Source organism: Ranitomeya variabilis, chromosome 4 (genome assembly GCF_051348905.1).
Source record: "Ranitomeya variabilis isolate aRanVar5 chromosome 4, aRanVar5.hap1, whole genome shotgun sequence".
In the NCBI taxonomy this organism is placed as follows: Eukaryota; Metazoa; Chordata; class Amphibia; order Anura; family Dendrobatidae; genus Ranitomeya; species Ranitomeya variabilis.
The window spans coordinates 537,166,595-537,173,682 of record NC_135235.1 but is presented as its reverse complement, the minus strand read 5'-3'; positions in this window follow the sequence as shown (position 1 = coordinate 537,173,682).

Here is a 7,088-nt window from a genome sequence, read left to right as displayed (position 1 = left end):
TGGAAGTCGATGCGTCTGAGGTTGGTGTGGGGGCGGTACTATCACAAGGCTCATCTTTGAGTGATTTGCTTCCATGCGCCTATTTCTCCAAGAAACTGTCGTCTGCCGAACGTAACTACGATATCGGCAACAGGGAGTTGTTGGCAATCAAGTTGGCCTTTGAGGAATGGCGACACTTCTTGGAGGGGTCGGTACATCAGGTTACTGTTATTACTGATCATAAGAATCTGCTGTATTTGGAGTCAGCCAAGCGTCTGTCCCCCAGGCAGGCTCGCTGGGCATTGTTTTTCACGCAGTTCAATTTTGTTGTCTCTTACAGACCGGGGTCTAAAAACACTAAGGCGGATGCTCTGTCCAGGTGTTTTCCGGGGGGAGAACCTCGGGAGGATCCAGTACCCATCCTCCAAAAGGGTGTTGTGGTTTCGGCTCTCACTACCGAGGTTGAGGCTAAGATTGCCGAGGCTCAGGAGGAGGTACCATCTGAGCTTCCCATCAACAAATCTTTTGTACCGCTTCATCTCCGCTTAAAGGTTTTGGCGGAGCATCATGATGCTGTCCTGGCTGGCCACCCAGGGGTTAGAGGTACCTTGGAGTTGGTTTTGGTGGCCCAAGATCCGACAGGACGTGGTCTCATACGTGTCAGCATGTACCACGTGCGCTAGGGCTAAGACGCCCCGCTCCCATCCTGTTGGCACACTACTTCCTCTTGAGGTACCTAGTAAGCCATGGACGGAAATCTCCATGGATTTCATCACTGATTTGCCCTCCTCAGCTGGGAACACGGTCATCTTGATGATTGTTGATCGGTTTTCAAAAATGTTGCACTTTGTGTCTTTGCCTTCGTTGCCTAACGCTAAGACTCTGGCTCAGGTATTTGTGCAGGAGATGGTCAGACTTCACGGGGTTCCATCTGACATCGTGTCTGATAGGCGTACTCAGTTTGTGGCAAAATTTTGGAAAGCATTTTGCTCACGGCTGGGGATCAAGTTGTCTCATTCTTCGGCATTTCATCCTCAGTCAAATGGTCAGACTGAGCGTATGTACCAAAATTTGGAACAGTACTTACGCTGCTTTGTCTCTGATAATCAGGAGGAGTGGTCTACCTTTCTTCCTTTGGCTGAGTTTGCCATCAATAATCACCGCCAGGAGTCGTCTGGGGAGTCTCCGTTTTTTTGTGTTTACGGGCTACATCCTCAATTTTGTACTTTGAGTCAGAGGGGCTCTTCCGGCGTTCCGGAGGAGGACCAGTTAGGAGCACAATTGTCATCAGTCTGGAGGAGAGTTAAACAGCGCCTGTTGAGTGTGGGTGCTAGGTACAAACGTGTGGCTGACAGTAGGCGTGTGCCAGGTCCGGACCTGAGTGTGGATGACTGGGTGTGGTTATCCACATAAAACATAAGACTCAAAATACCATCCCTTAAATTGGGTCCACGGTTTATTGGTCCATTTAGGGTCACCGCCGTCATTAACCCAGTAGCATACCGATTGGAGCTTCCTACGGTGTATAAGATACACAACGTGTTCCACAGGTCTCTTTTAAAGAAGGTGGTGGGTTCTGTGGACGCGGGCCAATGCCACCTCCAGTCTTGGTGGATGGTAATTTGGAATTTGAAGTCTCCAAGGTAGTTGACTCTCGTGTAGTGCACCGCACTTTACAGTACTTGGTACAATGGCGTGGTTATGGGCCTGAGGAGAGGTCCTGGGTACCAGCCTTGGACATTCATGCGGATCGGCTGGTCAGGTTTTTTCACCATCGCCATCCGGACAAGCTGGGTCCTATAAGCCGTGAGGGCCCTGGGGTCCCTCGTAGAAGGCGGGGTACTGTCATGTCGGACGCTGTTCTGACCAGGTCGTTCGACAGACAGCGGTAATTCCGCTTTTGACCACTATGTGCTCATTGGCGTCGGCTAGATTTTATCTAGCTGGTCCGGGGTTAATATACCTGATGCTCGGATTGGAAGCTGGGCCATGCCCATTGCCTTTAAATAGTTCTCCTGAACATTGGGCGTCGCCGATTATAGCTTCTGTCTTGTGCGTTGTTATCTCGGTCTGGAGTGGAGAGCTAGTATCTTTTCACTGGGTGGTGGGCGGTGGTTTCAGCCTAGGGTTGAAACAGGAGACAGGGTGAGGGTTGAGGCCTAGACATGCACACCATCAGTGTAACTCTACGTAGAGGGTCAGTCAGGATTTCCCTAGTCTGAGGGAAATTGCAGGGGCCCGGGTTATTAGCTCTTGCCCACCTAGTCTCCTCGTGACACCACCTTCCTGTTCCTCACGCCGTGATGGGTCAAGGACCTCATCATCTGCACTACCCTCTGCTACCAACTGCTCCTCCTGGGTAGTCTCGGCAGCACAGCACGCACCAGAAAGTGGCACCTGAGTGTCATCATCAGATGCGTACTGCGGTGTGGTGACCGGAGGCACTGGCTCACCCGCCTCTTCAGAGTCAGAGAGACAAAGCTGTTGCGCATCACTGCACACTGCCTCTTCTTCCATTTCTCCAATGCTGCTTGGCTGGCCCCCTGTTTCCAAGCCAAGAGATTCAGAGAACAGAAGTAGAGACGGCTCCTGTCCTGGGCTCTCTGTCTGCCTGGGCAATTTGGCAGGTGGTGAAGAGACAGATGGGTGCTCTCCAGTGCTCTGTGCCTGAGAGGAAGTGGCACTAATTGAAGTCGATGCGTTAGCTGCCATCCATCCGACAATGGCTTCAATTTGGTCTTCACGCAGCAGCGGTGTACGGCGCTCTCCGACTAAGCTGCGCATGAAGGACTGTTCCCTGCTGAAACTGGGTGATGATGAGTCACTGGTGCCCGCAGCAGGCACAGAATCCCCACGTCCTCTCCCTGCTCCGCGCCCACGCCCACGTGCCTTACTCCCTGCCTTCTTCATCTTGGTTGACTGATAAAGATAAGCAGAAAAGTACTAAGGGCTTAGTGTGCTTATTCCTGAACAGCTCCTAACAGGTATAAGAAACACTAATTTTCTAAAGTGTGGACTAGACTTTAATATGAGCTAATGTGGCCTACACAACTGTAAAGTGGTGTGTTTGGTGAACTTTATTATTTATTTATTTATTTTTTGGCAGAACCGACTACAGGGCGAGCTGCGCTCACAAGGAGACTGTGCAGACAGCCATAAACGGCGCTGCAAGGCCCAAAAAACCTCCTCTAGGTTATCCTATGTAGTGTTTTTCCACAATTTAGCTGGATACGGGTGGAAAGCTACTAATAGGAATTATTTGAAAAAATGTGCAGCAGGCTGCACTATTTGCAAAAAAGGACAATGTATTTTACGGTATGAGGCAGTGACGCACCCTGAGCTGGATACAATCGGCTGTGGCTGAACACAGACTACAGGGCGAGCTGCACTCACACGGAGACCGTGCAGACAGCCGTAAACGGTGCTGCAAGGCCCAAAAAACCTTCTCTAGATTATCTTATGTAGTGTTTTCCACAATTTAGCTGGATACGTGTGGAAAGCCACTAATAGGAAATATTTGAAAAAATGTGCAGCAGGCTGCACTATTAGCAAAAAAGGACAATGGATAGAACAGTATGAGGCAGTGAACGACCCTGAGCTGAATACAACTGGCTATGGCTGCACACAGACTACAGAGTGGGCTGCACTCACACACACACACACACACACACACACACACACACACAGAGACCTTGCAGATCGCTGTGAAAACAGCGCTGCAAGGCAAAAGCAAGGTGAACACACAGCGGTTGCTAAATTAGCCTGGGAAAAGCACAATGAAGCAAATCGCTATCTCAACTGGCCCTCAGTCAGAACACAGCATCCTATGCCTAACTGAATTCACAGCAGAGTGAGCCAGAAAGGGCGGCAGCGTTTTTTATAGTGCATTATGACATCATTTCAGCAGCCAATCACAGCCTTGCCAGTAGTTACATGCCCACCATGCTGAACAGGATGTGCCCACACTTGTAATCATTCCTCATTGGCTGAATTCGTGCAGTTTGAATTATGGGAACTTCCGATTCCGGTATCCGATATGCGGTAAATATTGGAACTCGGTATCGGAATTCCGATACCGCAAGTATCGGCCGATACCAGATACTTGCAGTATCGGAATGCTCAACACTACTCATTTGCCATTTATCAGCCCAAGCTTCTAGTTTACATAAATCATCCTGTAATATAAAATTGTCCTCCTCTGTATTGATTACCCTGCAGAGTTTAGTGTCATCTGCAAATATTGAAATTCTGCTCTGAATGCCCCCTACAAGGTCATTAATAAATATGCAACGTGACCTCCTCCTCCACCTTCTGAGCTACTCAGCTGCATGCCTATGGGTTCACACCAACTGGTATTACCCTGAAAGTCATTCTCCTCCTCTTCCTGCCCTGATACCACAGTATAGTCTGCATGCGCCTCTGATATCTAAATCTCATCAGGATCACCTCCTCCACCAGTGGTTAATATCTGGTGACGAGGGTCTGGATTTTTCTTGGACACTATTTCGTCCAGCTCTGGATCAAAGATGAAAATATTTTGGGCATCGGTGCAAATGCTTTCCTCCTCTGTGAATTTTCAGAGCAGACCTCTGATGACCATGGAATAGAATGTGTGAATAGCTCTGCAGAATGGCCCATCTGTGGTTCCCCTCTGTCAGTGGGATGTTTGGAAATTTGTGACATGGGGGAAACAAGGGTTATTGGGGTTCCACCTTTGAGGATTGTACTGTGTATGATGTTAAGGTGGAAGAAGAGGAGGAGAGGCCACTTGATGTAGTGCTTGCCATCCACTGGAGCACATGCTCTTTCTGGCCCTTGTCTACAAGGTGTACTGCTGTGCGGCTGCCAAAGAAGGGTAGTAGAGTAACCCGTCCAGTAACAGATGTTGTCATTGGTCTTTGCATAGGAAGAGACAGTGTTTGTTCAGTTGAGCTTTCATTAGCATTAACACCTAATCCACGTACACGTCGAACACCAAGCCTGTTCCCCGTTCCACCACATCCTCGCTTTTTCCCCATTCACGTTGTATGTAGACTTCCCCTCTTGTACCCTGCTGTTTCACAATCTTAAGGTACCTTCACACTAAACAACTTTACAATGAGAACGACAACGATCCGTGACGTTGCAGCATCCTGGATAGTGATCTCGTTGTGTTTGACATGCAGCAGCGATCTGGATCCCGCTGTGATATCGCTGGTCGGAGCTAGAAGGCCAGAACTTTATTTGGTTGTCAGATCGGCGTGTATCGTAGTGTTTGACAGCAAAAGCAACGATGTCAGCAATGTTAAACATGGAGCTAACGACCTGTGAGAACGATAAGTGAGTCACCGCTACGTCACAGGATCGCTCCTGCATCGTTGTGGAGCTGCTGTGTTTGACATCTCTACAGCGACCTAAACAGCGACGCTACAGCGATCGGCTCGTTGTCTATATCGCTGCAGCGTCGCTGAGTGTGATGGTACCTTTAGGCCCACAGCTGTCAGTCACCTGTCACTAAATGAACAACCACTATTTATTTTCTTAGATAGTGTGCCTGAACAACACTATTGTACCTAACGATTTGTAAGTGGAAATCTGGCCTTCTGATTTTTCTCTGAAACAGTTTTATCACACACTATTTGGTATAGCTAATTGGGCCTCCTGGCTGCTTTCCAATATTAGGCCTAACGATTTTTAAGTAGAAATTTGTCCTTCTGATTTGTCACTGAAACACAGTTTATACACAAACGATTTGGATTAGCTAATTAGGCCACCTCGCTGCACCCCAATATTAGGCCTAATGATTTTTAAGTGGAAATCTGGCTTCTGATTTGTCTCTGAAACACAGTTTTATCATAAGCTAATTGGAATAGCTAACTAGGCTTCCTGGCTGCACCCCTATATTGGGCTTAATGATTTTTAAGTGGAAATCTGGCCTTCTGATTTGTCTCTGAACACACAGTTTTATTACAAACGATTTGGATTAGCTAATTAGGCTGCCTCACTGCACCCCAGTATTAGGCCTAATGATTTTTAAGTGGAAATCTGGCTTCTGATTTGCCTCTGAAACATAGTTTTATCACAAACAAATTGGATTAGCTAATTAGGCATCCTGGCGGCACTACAATATTAGGCCTAATGATTTTTAAGTGGAAATCTGGCCTTCTGATTTGTCTCTGAACACACAGTTTTATCACAAACGATTTAGAATAGCTAATTGGGCCTCCTGGCTGCATCTCAATATTAGGTCTATCGATTTTTATGTGGAAATCTGGCCTTCTGATTTGTCACTGAAACACACTTTTATCACAAATTATTTGGATTAGCAAATGGGGCCTCCTGAGACTGCCACATGGTTTTTGCACAATCTAATTAGATCCTGGAAGATCGATTTCACATAGGACAGGATGCTATCTAACTACCTGACAAGTTCACTTGCAGCAATATTACAATATTGCAAAAACAATCTGAATAACATGATTGAATGGGCAAACACTTAACAAATGAGATTTAATGTAGATAAATGTAAAGTAATGCACCTAGGATTACCTATGGAGGCTAACCTGGTCATACTAATGGATCTACGGTTGGTTGCCAGTTCGACTTGGAAAGGTTATTTAGCAGCCTGTGGTCGCACATCAGAGGAGAGAGAAATAGGGTCCCCCGATCACCCCCCCCCCATACCTCTGGTGTCCAGGCATCCCACCATGAAGTCCCCCAGGCCAGCAGGCACCCGGCAACAACAGGAAATTTTTCCTATTGGTTCATTTTGATCACTGTGATAGACCTTATCACAGTGATCAAAATATTAAAAATAGTAAATAAAACTCCCCTTTATCACCCCCTTAGTTAGGGAAAAAAAAATAAAATACAAATATAAATTTATTTCCATTTTTCCATTAGGGTTAGAGTTGGGTTAAAGTTAGGGTTAGGGTTGGGCTAAAGTGAGTTATGCTAGGACCAGGGTTAGGGTTAGTGCTATTGTTAGGGCTATTGTTAGGGCTGGGGTTAGAGTTCGGGTTAGGGCTAGGGTTAGGGTTAGGATTACAGTTAGGTTTGGGATTAAGGTAGGAGTGTGTTAGAGTTAGGTTTGTGCTTAGCGTTATGGTTAGTGATGGAATTAGGGTTAG